Source organism: Antedon bifida, chromosome 6, assembly GCF_963402885.1.
Source record: "Antedon bifida chromosome 6, ecAntBifi1.1, whole genome shotgun sequence".
In the NCBI taxonomy this organism is placed as follows: domain Eukaryota; kingdom Metazoa; phylum Echinodermata; class Crinoidea; order Comatulida; family Antedonidae; genus Antedon; species Antedon bifida.
The window spans coordinates 12,818,721-12,838,924 of NC_136231.1; the positions used below are offsets into that span (position 1 = coordinate 12,818,721).

The 20,204-nt window shown below is 35.7% G+C and overlaps 1 long non-coding RNA gene and 1 pseudogene across 2 annotated transcripts; both read right to left on the bottom strand.

Annotated features, from left to right (window-relative positions):
- Positions 1-9,676: 9,676 nt before the first annotated feature.
- Positions 9,677-10,904, bottom strand: LOC144845502 (uncharacterized). The gene is made up of 3 exons (XR_013612553.1): positions 10,805-10,904; positions 10,436-10,563; positions 9,677-10,077 (listed from the first exon to the last, which is right to left on the bottom strand). It is a non-coding gene; the product is annotated as an uncharacterized LOC144845502 (long non-coding RNA).
- A 4,634-nt stretch (positions 10,905-15,538) lies between these two features.
- On the bottom strand, positions 15,539-19,672 carry LOC144845657 (uncharacterized; annotated as a pseudogene). The gene is made up of 8 exons (XR_013612581.1): positions 19,528-19,672; positions 18,609-18,890; positions 18,360-18,525; positions 17,767-18,130; positions 17,505-17,515; positions 17,138-17,411; positions 16,664-16,948; positions 15,539-15,921 (listed from the first exon to the last, which is right to left on the bottom strand). The product of XR_013612581.1 is annotated as an uncharacterized LOC144845657 (transcript).
- Between the last annotated feature and the right edge of the window lie 532 nt (positions 19,673-20,204).

Below are 20,204 nucleotides of genomic sequence, written 5' to 3' on the forward strand. Positions count from 1 at the left end.
CTAGGTTGATGAAAATAATGCAACTAGCAAGTAAGGATACACAATGATTTACATTTACGTAACTTGGATAAATGCAAGTGGTCCGTAGATATATAGGATAAATACTATTAGTACTTACCCTAAATTAGGTATATGTATGTAAACCCTGTTCTTGTCTCTGACTGTTACCTTCTTTGTACAGTACCTACAGCGGACATTGGGTGGATATCATCATCATTTGATGGATTGGTCATAGTAGCGTAATGATCTTTCTTACACGCAGTATCAAAATGAGCGAATGTGACATCTATTGATAAGAAAGAGCAAAATACCTTTATTTGTAAATGAATAAGTATGTCGAAATATATTCATTTGGTAAGTTTCACCAAAAATGTATTCCGATATTAAAGACATATTTTATGATAAAACAGTACTAAGGGACAACCTCAACATTACAGTGGTGATAACTTGGATACAATGGCAATTTTATGTTATCCAAATAAGCATTCAGCTTCATGTGTAAACAGTATGAGTATGCGTTTCCTGCAATAGAACTCAACTGGTTTGTCCAAGTAAGGACTAGGTTTGTCCAAGTAAAGACCAGATTATGTCATGCTTTTACATACCTTGCAATCTTGTGCTTCCAGCAATAGCTGGGTAATTATGTATACCATGAAATGGAAAAAATGGAGCACCATTATCACCAGACATGAAATTTGCCCTCATGTATCCAGCATTTCCATTGTCTGGACCACAAGGTGCACACTGTTTTGCACTTTGACCTGCATTCTCCGGTTGATTCTGAAATATTTACATGAAAATGTTAATGGGAAAATGTAATATTTTAATCAGAATTTATAAATTACGTGACTGATTACACAATGGAATGGCATTATCAGTACACGTTAAGAAAAAGAAGGTAGAAGAGTAAGAAAGTCCTTTGACAAATTTCCTTATGAAAGTCAAGTATGCATATATAATATCTATACATTGATTTTATTTGACAGAATGCAAAATATAGTTCCCCAAACTGACAAAATAATAACATTTGAAAAACAGAAATAAAATCTTTTAAAATGAATAATAAAAATGTTCATATTTATTGAAAATGTTTATATCTTTTTTTTGTGTCTTTTTTGGGTTTCCCACTTTTATTTCATCGTCATTAACATTGTTCCATTCATTATGATTTTTACATTTATACATTATCTAATCTAATTCATCATAATTGCTTAATTACAGTATTCGGTTTTTAACATGCTACAAATGTTTATATTCTTACTGAACCTACCTGTAACTCATCGCAATCAAAGAACAGGCTTGTACCAATTATAAACGATGACTACATTCTCACACATACTTATCAACAGCTTCATGACTAAGAGAAGATGGCCCAATGACAAATGGCATCACCCCGATGTTGTTGTCTAAAATCTAAAATGTAAGTTACTATATAAGGAAAAGAGAAGTACTTTGGTATTGCTTACCTGCTCCAACTGTGTGGAGAATTACATTATCCTGAATTGCATCCCGATAGCAGGACTGAAGCCATTATGAAATGTATATTCACGTACAAACGATGGACTTTCTACAGTAACTTCTCCAATATCCAAGAAAGCAACTGAATAATGTGGCTCATAAAAACAAATAAATAAGTGTCACTATCGAATGAATAAGTGCCAGACAAAAACCTCAGGGAAAAAAAAGTTACAATTACAGAACTAACACTTTCCAATGTAAGAATGTTCCTTTATAGAAGTATTTTAACACAACCTGTGTTATTATAATGTATTATTCTGGTCCTAAAGCTTTACTGGAAACTGAGGAAATTCGGATTAGGCCCTCCACGGACCCTCGACAGCCAGCAGTGCAGCGCCTACCAGATCAGCACACCCGGAGACAATCCCCTACTTTTTTAAAACAGTGTACCACGTTCTTTAATGTGCACTGTTAAGTACACAGGACCAACGGCTTTACATCTCATCCGAAGAATAAGGCAATGAGAGTAAAGCATCCTGCCTAAGGAACCATGGTGGTCTATTTATAATTATTTTCTCTCAATCTAATAACAATCATTGCCATGATTCAATAAATTGTTTATTAATTAAAAATATAAAAATCATCACCATTAATGACCAGAAATAATGAGTGATAGAGCTGATAATGTTAGTTTTCCCAACGATTATATAATCTTAAGTTTCCAAAGAAGGAAAGAAGGCAAATAAAGAGAATGCTAGAAGTTTGGACTGGCAAACAGTTTAGTGTACACATAAACAGTAGTTACTGGCACTGTATACTTCAACACAAAGAATAAATATTCTAAATATTTATTTCTTAGGCTTAATACTTACAATATCCACTGCTAGCACTCTTCTTCCTTAGATTCATTCGCATAGTCTGACATTTTAACTTAAGGTACCTTCTCTGTGGGTGCTCAAATGAAAACTGTCAATGGATGTCAAAGGTTGAAAAAGCAATGCGTTGCTCAATTTCTAAACAATGACCCTGTTGTACACACATTTGACTGGATATTTGTTTAATTAATGTACAGTATGTATGCATGTATGAACATGCTCGCCTGCATCTTAAATTGAGAGGATCTGTGTGTGTAGCATCCAATAAGAATTTAGTGAAGTTCGAGAAGCTGGGAAGAGCAACCCTGTGTTGATCTGGGCCTCCGTGGATAAATTGAACTTATTATACCTATTCATGGTAACAGTAACGTTTGTTGCTCTTAGAGTGGATACGGTAGTCTACAATTGAAGATGCTTTTAAAATTGGGGTAGGGGGAAGTATTGATAGAAGGTAGTGGGTTAAATAGAGGGAGACCTGCATTGAAAATTTGAAATGGACTGTAGTCTTCAAAAAGAAGTTGCTCTTAGATTGGATACACTAGTCTACAATTGATGGTGATTTTAGAATTATAATGCAGTATTAAATAGAAGATGGATGGTTAATTAGAGAGAAAAACTGCATTGACAATTTGAAAATGACTTATAATTAATTAAAAAATCACCAACCTTGGAATCCAGATGTTCTGCAATATCCATTGTAAAATCTTCAATTAGATTAAACTGAACATCAAATTTCTCAACAACTTTTAGTGTTGATCTGCGATTGATATGTGGAAAACACCCTCTGTTGAGTTGATACCTTCTAGTGTGGATGAGTTGGAATAAACAATGCTGAATTTAAAGAAGTAACCACTTCCTGACAGATTAATGGCAAGATCAGTGAAGTTGGCCCATCCATGGATTATATCTACAGTGTTGTTGCTGACGAGCTCTGCATCAGATATTCCTGGGCATTTTCCATGGATGTGAAGAATGTCCCAGATTTTGCACAATTTCACCATGTAAAAATCATTGAATAATTCCTTTTTTTTCGTAGAATATTTGTATCAAACCTATGGTGTATTACCACAGCTTGATAGCCTATATTGGAGTTTAGAAAGAATTGTGTTAAATCTACACTGGTATCCAATATAGAGATGCAAGGTTGAATCTCAAATAGCATCAGCCGTTGTAAACGTATACTCATTGTGCTTGAGAATTGATAGATGATTTCTACTCCTGGGTCACTAGATGCCTCTTCTTCAGCTTGCTTCTCAGATAACCTGTGAACCAATTAGTTATGTTGTTTTGTAATGATATAGGCATTATGGTTATGTTCGTTACAAGCCACACATGAGATTACAATTTAAGACTTTGGACAAGACGATACAAGCCAGTTCTTTACTACAGTAACTCTACAGAAAACTCTACTTCAACTCATTACTTCTTAAATGTGACTTACGTTTTATTGCCTGTACTTGGACCTCCTGTTGTATTTGTTGCTCTCACACCCCTTGTTGGGTCTTCGGCTGGGGGAGAAGGATCGGTCATTGCTAATAACCTCAACTTCAAGACTCTCGTACAAAGTACCGGTTTGTGCTGCATTAACAATTTCTGCTTGAAGGTTAACTAACTCATCATGTTCTAGGGTTGAATTGCCTGTAAGGAAGAAATATTAATTATTGTTTAGATATTTAAAAAATAGGCAATGAAATAAAATTCAACTCATTTCTAAACATATAAAACTGAAAAAAGAAGAAATCTGGATAGATTATGTGATACTTTAATATGGTTAAAGAAAGCTATTTACTTACTGTATTATACAGTATATACCAAACTGGCAAGATTGTTAACAAGATCTTCTTCATAGAAGTCATCAACATCAACAGAAGCCACACCAACGTCAACCATTATAACCGGTGTAGTGATGATGTTAATTGGGTCACTACCACGTATAAGTATCCAAAGAGTCTGCCAATCGCGATCAAAATAGTTCTCGCCATAAATGCTGGAGTCATGAACTGATCGTCTGGTCTATTTGGATCTTCTGGAACCCATATGAACATATCTCCATCCAGCTGCCTGTTATTTGGCATGACATAGTGACCTTGATGGTACACATCTAAGCGTTGAGGATTGGCATACCAGATGCCGACAACTATTTTCTGATCTGGAGCTGTGTTCAGGAAATGAAGTCATAACGTTTGAGGATTCGTTGAACTCTCATATACATCTCATAAGTCTCTCCAATTGCAACGATAGACATAAATGTGCTGATGCGCTCTTGACATGTGTACCCATGACACCAGCCGTGATCTTGTGGTCTATTGATCAAATCAACATAACCGTTAGACACAATGACGATTGGTGAAGACGTCATAATTCTTGTGTCAGGATCAAGACTTTCAATAATCAACATAGCGTAATCGTAGTCATAGCATTCAAAAGCCTGCCAAGATTCATGCCATATGCAGTCTTCTGTACCAATGATACCTTAATGAAAAGAGCAGATTAGATAAAAGATTTTACTACCATTGATGTCTGTAACCATCATGTTTGAAATTCTATAATCCTATAATTCTAAGTCCACGTCTCGGATCTCTATCCCACTCGTAGGCAGAATCAGGAATAACATAACCAGGCCGTGATCCTACTAGAATTCCACCATCTTCGTCTCTGATCATTGCATTCTTAAATGCATCACAATCCATCTCCACGCACTCAGAAGGATTAAAGACCCCTTCCCTTCAATTTGTGACGTTTTGTAAAAATAATACATATATATTACTTTAAAAACATTAAACAAGGTCATTCCTTGTCTTAAATGTACGTTTTATGGTAAATTATGATAAAAAGTGAGAAACAATGCACTACCTATGTAGCTCGCGGCGAATGACCTCTCGTGGGCAGTCTTTAGGTCTAGCCTAGCTAGGCTGAGTTTTGTAGGCCTAGCCGGTAAACATCGGTAACGTACGAATATCGTATGCTAGTTATATACCTAGCCTGACGTTGTATAGTTGCTGCATTAATTGTCTTTCTATATTTGCCAGACTCTGTTGATACAAAATGGGGAAAACCTGGTATTTTCGGTGAAAATTTATGAGTCTTCCATTTGTTTTGGCCTCACGATCAATCGAAAAGTGGGTGAATTACAGAAGAAAAACAAAAATATCAATCCGCACGCAATGCATTTTGGGATTTATAGCGGGCCGCTAAAATTACTAGAATCAACTTATTTTTCACATTTTTAACCATTTAAAGACAAAAAAGTTACCATATAATATTTATTTTTACATTAATTGTAGTTTGTGACCTTAAATTAGATCTAAAAAACGTAGGGAAGGGGGTCTTTTTAACTTTACTGTAGTGTTAAGATTAAATGAAAAGTATTGTAGGTACAGAAAGTGTACTAGGTTGATGAGAATAATGCAATTAGCAAGTAAAGATACACAATGATTTACAATAACGTAACTTGGATAAATGCAAGCGGTCCGTAGATATATAGGATAAATACTATTAGTACTTACCCTAAATTAGGTATATGTATGTAAACGCTGTTCTTGTCTTTGACTGCTACCATCTTTGTACCTATAAGCATTCAGCTTCATGTGTAAACAGTATGAGTATGCGTTTCCTGCAATAGAACTCAAACAATGGCAGTTGTTGGTTTGTCGAAGTAAGGACTTGGTTTGTCCAAGTAAGGACCAGATTATGTCATGCTTTTACATACCTTGCAATCTTGTGCTTCCAGCAATAGCTGGGTAATTATGTATACCATGAAATTGAAAAAATTGAGCACCATTACATGAAATTTGCCCACACGAATCCAGCATTTCCGTTCTCTGGACGAGGTGCACGCTGTTTTGCACTTTTACCTGCATTCCCCGGTTGATTCTGAAATATTTACATGAAAATGTTAATGGAAAAATGTAATATTTTAATCAGAATTTATAAATTACGTAACTGATTACACAATGGAATGGCATTATCAGTACACGTTAAGAAAAAGGAGGTAGAAGAGTAAGGAAGTCCTTTGACAACTTTCCTTTCGAGTGAAAGTCAAGTATGCATATACTGTATAATATCTATACATTGATTTTATTTGACAGAATGCAAAATAGAGTTCCCCAAAATGAAAATATAATAAAAATTGAAATACAGAAAAAAAACAAAACATCTTTTAAAATGAATAATAAAAATATTTATTGAAACTGTTTATATCTTTTCTTTTTTTTTTTTTTTGGTTTCCCACTTTTATTTCATCGTCATTAACATTGTTTCATTCATCATGATTTTTACATATATACAGTATTCGGTTTGTAACATGCTATTTAATGTTAAATCTTACTGAACCTACCTGTAACTCATCGCAATCAAAGAACAGGCTTGTACCAATTATAAACGTCCATTCTCACACATATTTATCAACAGCTTTATGACTAAGAGAAGATGGCTCAATGACAAATGGCATCACCCCGATGTTGTTGTCAGCAAGAACAAGATCAGTCATTTACAACGGAACTCGAAATTTGGAAAAAGACTCCATAATCCCAATTCTTCCAGATGAAGAAATTGGCAATCTGTGTGCAGTCTCTCTGACCATCCCTCGTCATGAACACCGTGCAAAGAAGTATGGCCTTCGTTGTTGCTCCATTGACTTTCAACGTCACAATCTCCCCACTGACATGGTACAGCACCATCTCAGAGCCTACCACAGTGTTGTCTTGTAGGATGACATCTCTGGAGCTCTCAATTTCAATACCTGCTGGCCACGATATATCCTCAGCATTGTAGCAGTCTTGATATGTACCAGGAAAGACAGAACAGTAATGTAATTACTATATAAGGGAAAGAGAAGTATTTTGGCATTGCTTACCTGCTCCAACTGTGTGGTGAATTACATTATCCTGAATTGTTAGTCCTGAAGTACCAAACATCCCGATAGCAGGACTGAAGCCATTATGAAATGTATACAACCGCTGGACCTTCTACAGTAACTTCTCCAATATCCAAGAAAGCAACCTAAGGGAACATTATACTTACCCGTTGATTAAGTTAATTAACAATTGGGATGAAATATTTTACAGTACTTTGTACTTAATTTATTATTAACATTAAAACATATTTTAGTGTAAATTAAAAATAATTTTATTTTATAGTTGTTTATTTATAATTTAATTTAGCATTTACTTAAACTATAGGCTTAATATAATTAAGTTAAGTTATCTTGCCCAGTGGGCTAGTCACAACAAAAACAAAAATCAAGCCCTGCTGAAATGGAAGCCTTATAATTCTTTTTTGCACTTTTTTTTTATAAAAAGAAGAATTATCTGCAATTGCGCCATTGGCTGCAACAGTATTTTTAATTAATGATTTATGGTTTTTTTCAAATAACTACTGCATATATCACAATATATCACTTTTTAACAATTAGCCAGTAAATCATGGTCTGGTGTTAACATTCTGAATTTTCCACTGATGCAGTGATGCCTGAATTTCACTACACTGCATAAAATATTAGTAAGCCTATTATAAGATTACCTTTTCCTTCAAATAGAATACAGTAAATGTCCATCTGGGTCTTGTCTTCTAATATGTGATGCTTCAAAACACATATCCAGTCGTCTTCTGTTGGTCATTTTGAGATTTTTTTCTTCTGAAGAAACAATAACAATTCTACTAATTTTTTAATTAATTATTAATTATTAGGTCGTACAGACAGTGACCAACAACTTATGTCTTGTCTGAAGAATCACCCAAGAACACAGACAAGTCAGCACAGATCTCGAATTATAAAATATTGCTTATTGAATCGATCAAAAGATGTGTACGGCGTAACAGTTAGCGTTATTTAGATATTCCTTGTTTTTAACTATATAAATATTGACTTTTTGGAACTGAAGTTGATTTATAAAAAGCATATAGGCCTATTTACATCGTATTTGTTACATATAACCCTGAATAGTCTTTGGTTTGGTGTTTAATATAGGACATGCGGATAGATTGTACTGTATTTATTAGGTATTGGTATATAGGCTAGGCCAATACTAGGATGATAGGTCCCAGCATGTAGGCTAGCCTGCTGGGCCTAAAAAAAATAAACCTTAAACCAAAATTACATTTCCTAGTTTTTAGAATGAAAGCTGTCAACAGAAAAACCAATTGATATCTAAGCTAGGCCTAATTGAATATAGGGTCTTCGTCCTAGGCTAGCTTGATACTAGACTAACGATATAGCCTTTATAGTAATAATACTAGGGGCCTAGCCTAGCTAGGCCTTATAGGCCTAACCCATTCCCATAAAAGAAAGAAGAAGAAAACAGATCTGTCATATAGGCCTAGCTAGCCTAACTAGGCCTAGAGCTATAATAGACTATAGGCCTAGTAGGCTAGGCCTAGAGCTAATACTAGGCCTAGCCTAGGCCTATTATTATGATTAGGCCTAGGCCTAGGCCTAGGCCTACCCAGGTAGCAAGCCCATATGGGAACCATATGGGACCCATATGAGAGCATACATGGGTACCATATGGGTTTCCCATATGGGATTCCACTATTTTTGCACCCAAGAACCATGTGGGTCCCATATGGGAAGGCCCACATAGCCCATATATAACCCATATGGGGCCCATATTTCAAAGCATATGGGTATCATATTATGTTTCCCATATGGGATTCAACTATTTTTGCACCCACGAACCATATGGGTCCCACATGGGAAGGCCCACATAGCCCATATATATCCCATATGGGGCCCATATTTTAAAGCATATGGGTATCATATTATGTTTCCCATATGGGATTCAACTATTTTTGCACCCAAGAACCATATGGGTCCCACATGGGAAGGCCCACATAGCCCATATATAACCACATGGGACCCATATCAGAAAAAAATATGGGTACCATATGGGATTCATCTTGTTTTGCACCCGATACCCATGTGGGTCCCATATTGAGTAGCCTATCCCATACAGAACCCACATGGGGCCCATATCCGAAGACTTAATGGGCAAATTATGTGTTGCCCATATGGGATTTTAACAGTTTTGCACCCAAGCCCCATGTGGGTCCCATCTTGGTAAGACCATTCCAAACAAAACCCATATGGGGCCCATATCCGAAGACTTAATGGGCAAATTATGTGTTGCCCATATGGGATTTTAACAGTTTTGCACCCAAGCCCCATGTGGGTCCCATCTTGGTAAGACCATTCCAAACAAAACCCATATGGGGCCCATATCTGAAAACAAATGGGTATCATAATTGGTTACCAATATTGGATTCCTCTGGTTTTGCTCCCAGTACCCATGTGGGTCCCATCTTAGGAATCCCATCCCATACAAAACCCACATGGGCCCCATATCCAGAAACGTATGGGAATTGCAATGGGCTATCGAAATGTAAAAGAATGCACAGATGCACATACAACTTACACATACAGGACAATTATAAATACTGTTATGAATTTATTATTTATAATTTGCGTGACAAAGGCTACTGGAAATAGCTGAAGTGAGTACTTGATGATTGATTTATCGAAAGTTAAATTCTTTACAACAACAAAAATACTAAATGATCTATAAATAATGAAAAATTAGACAATGTTCAACATGAATCTGTAGCGTTTAAACCAAGCGTCGTAAAGTTTATCTACGGGTTTTATTTCGGGCTTATCAAGCCTTCCATCGCGCCCCATCAGTACTTCTTTGCCTTCTACAAAATTGTCACTTTGTCATTTGTTGCCACAATATTTGATTTTGGGTTCCTGAAAAAAGAAACAAAAATGTAAACTCAATTATTTACGTATCTTAGATTGATAAATTTGTAAACAAAACACTGTTGAGGACAGATTTTTTTCGATCGATTATGATATTTTTAATAATGATTTAAAAAATAAATCTTTTCCAAGATTTATTTATGTTACCCTCCTATTAACAAGTTAATATGTTTATATGTTAATATTGTTTTATTATTTTCTATAATTTAGAAAAACAATGTCCACCTTGCTTTTGAAAGAAGAAATAATTATGAAATTTGAATTATAGTATTATAAGTGTACGTGAATACGTTCCCTAATAATTGAAAGAAAAGACTAATATATAATGTGATTTAAACGCACTTACCGAAGTTTGATTATACAGGCATCTTATTTTTTCTGAAATTTCTTTCCAGTCCAATTGATTTTTGCTAGCTAGTAGTGCTACAATGTTATTGTACTGGCTATCTCGGCTACATATTACGAGCCTATGATCTGAAAATGTGTTAAATAGAAATATAACTTAAGATTATTTTTATATAATAATTATACACAAAACATGGACCTCTAACATTTTATAATCTGCTAGCCATGGCCTAGCCTGCTTCTTAAACATACATGCTGCACACATGCATTAATTAATGCCTAAAATAATATTGTAATTAAAAGCTTTACATTGTTACATTACCGGCCGTATTATATAATAATAAATAGAGTATTCAAATTAATAACTTACCTTACATCTTGTTGCACTATAGTTTACTTTTGAAGACATAATTATGCTGTTGAGTCAATTTCATTTGACAGAACGCTGTAATGAATACTATGTGGTATAGTGTACTGTCTTAAAAAGGTACAGTATTAAACTGATTTCAGGTTTGAGGTATTTCAAATGTGGGAGAACTCGACATTGAGGTCAGTTTATGTTCCATTGGCCAATGGCAATGGTCATTTTACTATGGTCATCATATTGGAATGTGCCTTAACAGTTAATGCTCAGCTAGGGAATACTGTACTTGCCTTTGAAAGTTGACCTCGGATTGTTTCATTGTCAAAGATTCCCATTGATTATACAGTACATGCCTATATAAAACATTGTGAATGCATTGATTTTAGTACTTAGTTTGTTTTAATTCATATTTGTCGATAGGTATTGTATTGTTTAATACTGTATCGTGCCACCCAATCTTCAATACTTTTCATTCCCATACTTCAGTAATTTTATCTGTCTGTAATATTGAAATGTATATCTTAAATCGTTTCAGTACTGTATACATCGTCTTTATGGAAATGTTTACATATAGTAGGTTCATGTACGTTTTATACGTTTTTACGTTTTGTGGGTAACAAATAATTTATCAGGGCGTTTCTTATCCCATATGTGGCAACTGCATGCCCATATATTTTACAGATGAACCCCATGTATGTTGTGGGTGTACCAAAATGCATTTGTAATTGGAATACCCATATGTATTTGCCCATGCTTTTCGCTTACGAATCCCATATGGATCACAAATGGGCAACCCATATGTATCTGCCCATCTATTGTATAGGTGGGCCCCATGTAAGTTGTATATGGGCATATCCATATGTATCAGCCCAGGTTTATGGCATATGGGCCCCGTGTATTTTTTGTGTGGGCAAACCCATATGTATTTGCCCATGCTTTTAGCTTATGAATCCCATATGGGTCACAAATGGGCAACCCATATGTACCTGCCCATCTATTGTATAGGTGGGCCCCATGTACGTTGTATATGGGCATACCCATATGTATCAGCCCATGTTTATGGCATGTGGGCCCCATGTATTGTGTGTGTGGGAAAACCCATATGTATTTGCCCATGCTTTTAGCTTACGATACCCATATGGGTAAAAAATGGGCAACCCATATGTACCAGCCCATAAATTGTATATATGGGCCCCATGTACATTGTATATGGGCATACCCATATGTATCAGCCCATGTTTATGGCATGTGGGCCCCATGTATTTTTTGTATGGGAAAACCCATATGTATTTGCCCATGCTTTTAACTTACAAATCCCATATGGGTCACAAATGGGCAACCCATATGTATCTGCCCATATATTATACAGATGGGCCCCATGTACATTGTATATGGGCATACCCATATGTAACAACCCAGGTTTATGTCATATGGGCCCCATGTATATTGGGTGTGGGCAAACCCATATGCATTTTCCCAGCTGTTTGGTTTATGAATCCCATATGGGTTAAAAATGGGCAAGCCCATATGTATCTGCCCATATATTTTACAGATGGGCCCCATGTGGGTAAAATGTGGGCAGGTTATATGTGTGTTTTCCCACCTGGGCCCCATATGGGTTGAATATTCCATAGCCCACATAAACTTGCCCAGGTAATTTATATATGGGCCCCATATGGGCTTGCTACCTGGGTATTCTATTGTTGCAACCACTTTACCTTAAAAAAAACAATTTGTATCCAAAGCTAATTTGATACGAAGACATCCTTCCACATTCCAATAAAAAAACTACTAGCTAGGGGCCTAGGCCTAGCTAAGTATAAAAAGTGTATTGCTATACAATACAATGGATAGGCCAGCTAGGCCGAAATGAGTGTTGACAAAGTGCGAGGCAGCGAGGCACGCGAGGCAAGCGAGGCACGCCAAATATTTGTCCGGGGCATCATTTTATCATTTCCAAAAGTGCGAGGCATGCGAGGCATATAGTTTACAATTTCAAAAAGGTGCGAGGCATATCTTAACGTGCTATTATGCTATATTATAGGCCTAATAATCAATCGATACAAGCGTATCTAAATAGATTCGTGTATACACTCATCATGTTGTTTATTTTTATGTAACGATTGTTTTTTCATTCAAGTCATATCGTGTCAAATTTTACTTTTACAAAAGTGCCCAAACTACGGTTCAAAAATCTGAGTCTTCAACTTTCGATAAACAATAATTGTTATAGCGACACACTTTCAAATGACTGCCATGTTTGTTGGCATTTCGAGCGTGTTCACTTTACAATTAATTTAACATGTCTCTCGAACATAGCAGAGTGAAAATAATATTTTGTCACACCCCTGCACCTCGATCCGGTAGACCCGAGAGATGGAAAATCCATCTTTACTATTTAGCAGGTAGCGGAATGATTCAGCCCTCAGCTCAGAGGATTGTGGTGCATTCCCGTCCTATAGCACGTGGTTTCAGCAGCAACGCACAGACTTCTCTCTGAGCGGCGTGCCAAAGACATTTTTGACATTCCATTCTCTAGGAACAACACGTGTACCTCTCTCGCAAATAAGGTGAACAGCGATTGCCAGGACAAGTTCAATAACTGGCGGTGAATAAAAGGTAACTGATATGCCGATCAAATAACATGCCGCAAAGAAAAAAATTGCGAGAGAATTCTGAAGCGCGTGTGAAAAAAGACTTACGTCCGACAATTGTAATACTAGGCCTAAAATTAAACTTTAGCTAATATGCTTAGCCCTAACCTAGATAAGAGGCCTATGTAGAAAATAATTTAATCAATTTTGATATAATAATAATTGGTGTAATATTTAATAATGATACACTATTCCTGTTTTAGTATTAAGCTAGGTATATTACGAACGATTTGTATTTATTGTTGTCCATGTACGTACTAATAAACCTGGCGCTAGTTTCCTTCGCTTGTATTTTTACTCCAAATTTGATAACTAACTTTATCGTGTGAATACCACACCTTAGAAGTATACCTCATGAGTACTTTAATGAAAGAATCACATAAAAAGTAACAAATAAATCCTTAAATTAATGATTTTACAGGCGTGTTTCTCGCACACTGTTCGCGAATTTCACTTATTCAATGTTCAATATTTTTGTTTCTATGGAGCGCCAAAAGAGCAACGATAATAGAGGACTAAAACTAAGTGGAATGCGTCAATTTCTCATGCATTTATTGGTGAAAAACACATATAAGGCCCTAAATACATGATTCAATCACTTTTATTATGTTGGTTGGTTCGGTGTTAACTACTTATTTTGGGGATAAAACATCATTTTTTGGTTAAAAATTAGAAATCATTTTTTACCAAAAAATTATGTTTTACCCCAAAAATAAGTAGTTAACAGTAGAAATTTAATTTTTTTTTTACATGGATATACCCAGTGGGTCGTACACTACATGATTCAATCACTTTTATTATGTTGGTTCGGTGTTAACTACTTATTTTGGGGATAAAACATCATTTTTTGGTTAAAAATTAGAAATCATTTTTTACCAAAAAATGATGTTTTACCCCAAAAATAAGTAGTTAATAGTAGAAATTTAATTTTTTACATGGATATACCCAGTGGGTCGTACACTACATGATTCAATGGTTTCGATCCAACTCGGCCCTAAACCGTCTCGGCCAAAGTCAAGTCGGCCCCACTTCAAGTCGGCCCCAAGTCAAGTCGGCCCCAAGTCAACTCGGCCCCACGTCAACTCGGCCTCAAGTCAACTCGGCCTCAAGTCAACTCGGCCTCACGTCAACTCGGCCAAAAACTAATCCGTCAACTCGGCCTCTAAAAAGTATGGAACGCAAAAAGTGCTAATATAGTAGTTAATATTATAATGGCAGGATAACATCACAGTACGGTTAGGATTAGTCCCTAACATAATAGACGAAATAAAACGGCAAAATTCAATATAAATTTAATAACACACTGGACCTGGTCGTTTTTCGTTTAATAGGTAGTACTTATTTATATTGTTTAAAATAATTAAATATTTCTTCACATTTTGTATACAGGAATAACTGTCGACGAAGAAATTTTAATGAATAATATTTAAATATTTCGGTCTAACATACAAAAAACATAATAAAGATTAATGTATTTCTTTTATTATTACATTCATTAAATAGTAATTATTAAAGTAATCTTGCTATGGTATGTTAATGATACCATAACATAGCAAGTTTGTAGAATTACGCTTATGCTTTAATGATCCGATGTTCGTGATCTATTTTAGAAGAACTCGAATCATGTAATGATTGATAATAACGGAAATTAGTAAACACCATTGACGCAACGAAACATGGAATGGAAGGTAAGCACGCTATTTAAAAAATAATGTGTGATGCAGCATAAATTCTTTTATCTGGAAATAGCCTGATATGACTGTGGGTTTTTCGGCTATCCAGGTGGTCAACAACACGCTAATTGTTTACTGATACTTGTTTTTTCTCATCTCTTTCTATTTTTAATGTTAATTTATTTTAGTTTTATAAATGTCCAGAGTCTGTTAGTAATCTTACTTTACAATATATTGTTATTGAAACTGCTCAAAATAAATGAATGAATCCGACAGTAATCTATAATGCAATATCAAGTTAAGTTTTATTTTGCATCAATTATGCATCAAGGTTTGCTTATTTGTATCACAAAAAATATATAATATATATACAATAAATATCGTTGCAGTTCTGCGCTGCTTATACTATACTACACGGGAATGTTTTAGGCGGGAATGTTTCCATACAAGTGGGCACATGCGTGAAGCAACTGTTTGGCGGTTTTGGTTCCCGTCCTGAACTGCTCCCACAATGTATGTAATTGCCCGTGCAGTCTTCTATATTTTTTCCTTTGATACCGGCATAGTTTTTTTTCTCCTACAAGTCTCATTTGAACGTGAACCAACTTTGCTTGGTCGTGGAGCAAAGGAATTAGTTTGTAAAGGGGAAGATCTCCAGTCTGGGCAGCATTATTTAGGGCCTTATATGCCACCCTTCAACATCATTGTTTGTGCGGACCGATTGCCCAAATGCTGTCCATTTATTTGGTGGCCATATTGTTGATTCTATCCAATTGCGTTGGACGTAATCAAACAGCTGTAAGAGAAAACGTTAAAAACGATCTGGTAAGTAATACAGTAATAATAATAATGATGATGAATAAGTTATGATGATAATAATTTATAAAATAAATCAGCTAAGTTAAAATTGTAGCGCCAAAAATACCCCAAAAAAACAAACACACACGCATATAACAATTTTCTTGATTTACAGCAACTATTTAATGCTTTTTGTAGATAAAAGATGTATTCTCAAAATCTGTATTTGAATAGACAATTTTTTTAGTTGTAATAAAGAGTTACAAAGTTATCTTTCTAAATGTTGTTTCTTCTGCAAAAAATAACGGGTTAAAAATGCTGTAAATAAATTAACTCCATTTTCTTGGGAGCAGAAACAGGACAATTTTGTGGTAACCGGTTAAAAGGCAGCGCAAAATAACCGGTTGGTTGAAACACCCATTCAATTCGATGTTAGAACGCCATTTAACCGGTTATCGCTGAGCAATTTTTAGCTGCAAAACGAAATAATGTTTATTTGATTTAGCTGCTGACTTTGAGTCAACTACACTGCAGTAACGTTTGAATTAACCGCCAGGACCAATTGCATTTTGGGTAATTCTAAAGATTTTTGTCAACGATCACCAATTGATTTAATCAGTTATTTTGGAGCCAAAATTGAGCAGAAATGCAGTAAATATAAAAATTATATTTCTGAAATAATCGGTTTAGTCGGCGCTCTGCAGCAGAAACAGACGGTATAAATTTTATCTAAAACTCACCTCTGTAAGCATAGCTGATGCTGTTATCTTGGCTTGTAAGTGGTAGAACATCGCTGGAATAACCTCTGCTGGCAGGTATGGCAGCGATAGCAACTTGCTGATGGTCTTAAAAACGGCATTTCGCTCACCGTACGCTCGCTGGAGCCCAATTGCCTGTACGTGACGCCAGACGGCTTGCTTCCAATGGAAAACGCACCCAAAGCACCGGACTTCGGGGAAAACGCTGGCAATGGACTGCCATTCTCCTTTCTCAAAATCCATCATGACCTCTTGGACATTTATACCCTGTAAAAAAACAAAAATATTTTTCTTTAAACCAAAGCCTTAATTATTCTATCTGCGAATCCCATTCAAGTTGTAAATGTAGAAGCAACCCACCCATAAATTAGCGCTTTAAGTTCGGCAAAAGCAGGAATGGTGCATTGTTTAAAGTTGTAGATGCGTGATGTGGATAAATCAACCAATTACACATACCTCTGTCAAGTTTAGCAGACACTCTTTTAATGCCTCAAACACAGCTTTGTAGTCTTTGGTCTTTCTTCCTGACATCAGCGCAAAGCATAACGGGACCTGTTTTGTAGCATCATCTCGTTTGACAAATGCATGTATTGACATCAATTGTGTGAAAGGCCGCCGCACCACCTTGAATGTTCCGTCAATGTACCATCTTTTGCTGCGTGCCAGAGTTGTAAGTTGCCGAGTGGTGGCAAAAATCAGATGGCGTCGTCTTCCACGAACAATGTCAGACCTTAGAAAACCTGCAAACAATTAGAAGAAAGTTTTAAAGGAAATCCCATTTACTTTATTCTTAAATTTGTTTTGCAAAGGTAGTACAGCTGACTTGAAGGCCCTCTTACAATACAAAATATACAAACGACATTCAAACATACAGATAAAAGAGGGTTCATGAAAGTAAAAATTATCAAACAGATTTTAAAAAGTTACCAAATATTTTTTATTTTATTATTTATCTTTAAAATATTATTTTACCTTGATTTTAAAATCAGAGTAAGATATATTGCATTTAAAGGGGAGAGAATTAATGACTGTAATAATACAGTTTAGTTTCAAATGTTACATTAAAAAATGGTATTAAAATTCAATTCACCTTCTGGTAAAAAATGTTCATCTAAATCGAATTGCAGGTCGGTAGGATCATCTGGACGCATTCTTTGCCTCACACGATTAGCCATCCTAGCAAGATTTAGTGGTTTTGGAAGGTTTGGTAGCGGATTATCTCTGACAACATCTGTGAGCGCGGTGTTGACGATGGCAGGAGCAGGTTTAAAGACGTCAGCAGAAGCTTCATCTTTGATTTCCTTTATAAGGTGATTGACAACACCGGAACCGGGTATTCCTGGATGTAAGTGCTGATGTGGTCCGCGTCGGAAAGAACTACCTTTTTGGATGACAGTAGCTTTACACCATACCGTTTTGTTACGAATACAGCATCTAAAAACATAAAGCGCATATTAAAAATAAGGAACTTATATAAATCAAATGTGATCCTCATGACAACAGAAATAAATAATTATCAATTTATGAACAATGCCATCCAACAAGAAAACATTATGAATAGCATAATTTAAAACAACCAGAAAAAACTGTAATTTAAAGCAGAAAATAGTCAATGGGTTTTGGTTGAATTTAACAGTTTATTTTGTCACTTTATAAGTGAAAACATTTTCTTACTTACCGCCAGTATTTAGAATTGCCATTGCTGGTCTTCAGAGTGTAGGTGTAGCCGTTGGTAGTGTCCACGAGCTTTGGTCGCTGACGTTGGGTAGAGGCTTCAACAACTTCGTAGTCAACTATTCGGTTGATATCATTGCCGCAATCTTCGTTCGCGTCGTCATCATCACCTCTTCGAATGTAACGTCCATCGGTTCATTGTAGTCATTGTCCGTCGCATTTGTCAAATCTGTAAAATCGGTGTCATTTTCACCATCTTCTTCCGAGTCGACGTCATCCAGTGATTCTTCTGCCACGGCGTGCACCTCTTCGAATGTAACGTTCATCGGTTCATTGTAGTCGTTATCCATGACGGTTATTAAATCAGTCAAATTGGATATGTCATCGACGGCGGTTGATTCTTTTTCCTGTTCATTCAACGCGAATGACTCCCTTGTACTTTCGGCAATTGGATAATCATCAATAACGGTACATTCCGGGCACATCCATTCGACGTTGCGAGTCTTCATTTCGTTATATAACTCTGGCGTTATACCTGTTGGAATGCATAAAGAAAGGATAAGAGGATGTAATATTGTAACAAATGGAAACTGAATGAAGAAGAAGAAGGCGGTTTATTACTGAGGACAAAATGAAATGAAGAAGAATATTTGTTTATAATATAGTTCTTCTTTTGTGGTCAACCACCACCTTTAGACCTATTCATTTCGTTTCATAAACAACAATTACAGAATCTCTAAGCATTTCTACATTTTTTCGTTATTTTCTTATTTTTATCCTCTTTAATAATAATTGTAATATTTTGGCCTATGCGTAGTACCCAATGTTTTCTTAATATATTAATTTGTTTTGTCTACTACACCTTAAAAAAAATATATGTTTACATTATTTTCTGCATATTTTTTATTATGTTATCTATTGCAAATATTGCATGAATGAATGAAACGTTTGTTGATCCGACATATTTTATTTTATAATCTATTTCAATATAGGAAAGAAATGGTCAACAAACACAGACCAAATGCTGTAGAATGTCACTACAACCTTGTTATTTGTATTATTCGGGAGTCATTTGTATCTTTTATAATAATCATCTAAAATTCATACGTGAGATTTTCAATCTCATATTTTGAGACCAAAATATATGAAACCAAAATTGAAATCAAACTTACCTCTAGAACAGGACCTATGTATCCACTTGTTGCAGCCATCGCATGCAATAGCTTCTTGCATCCTGGTGACGTTCTTATTGCATTCAACGCATGGAAATTTAGGAGGTATAATTGGCCGTCTTCTCGAAAGATGTCGGGTTTCCATCGTGGAAAAACACAATTAAACGATGAAATAAAAATCAAGGTAAATTGGTCTATAACAATGTTTTGGATAAGTTCGAAGAAAGTTTGCAGCAAGATTCAATATTTTTTTCAAATGGTGCCGTTTTAAAAAATGTCAGCCTCTTTATACATGAAGATCACGTACGCCTTTCGGTGACCAAACAAGTGACCCTATTGGCCAATAGCGTATTTGTGATCACTGAGAACGGTGACTATTCACATTTTGTCTAATAGACACCATTGTCTTAGACTGTGACAAAATGAACAAGCGAGATTAAGAAGACAGATTATATTGGCGCAAATGTTGACACGCCCTACTGTTTATTCTGTTTAATAATATCCCAATGTAAAAACTGAGGAAAATAGCGAGTGTCACAAGTGATTTAATTTTTGTTCCATTGTACCGTATGAGGGGGGTCATTCATGCGTAGCGGCCTCTTATTGGATGATGGGTTGGTATATAAAGTGTGTGCGGGAACGGCGCGAGGTTGAAACAAGGAGTTGGGAGTAAGCTG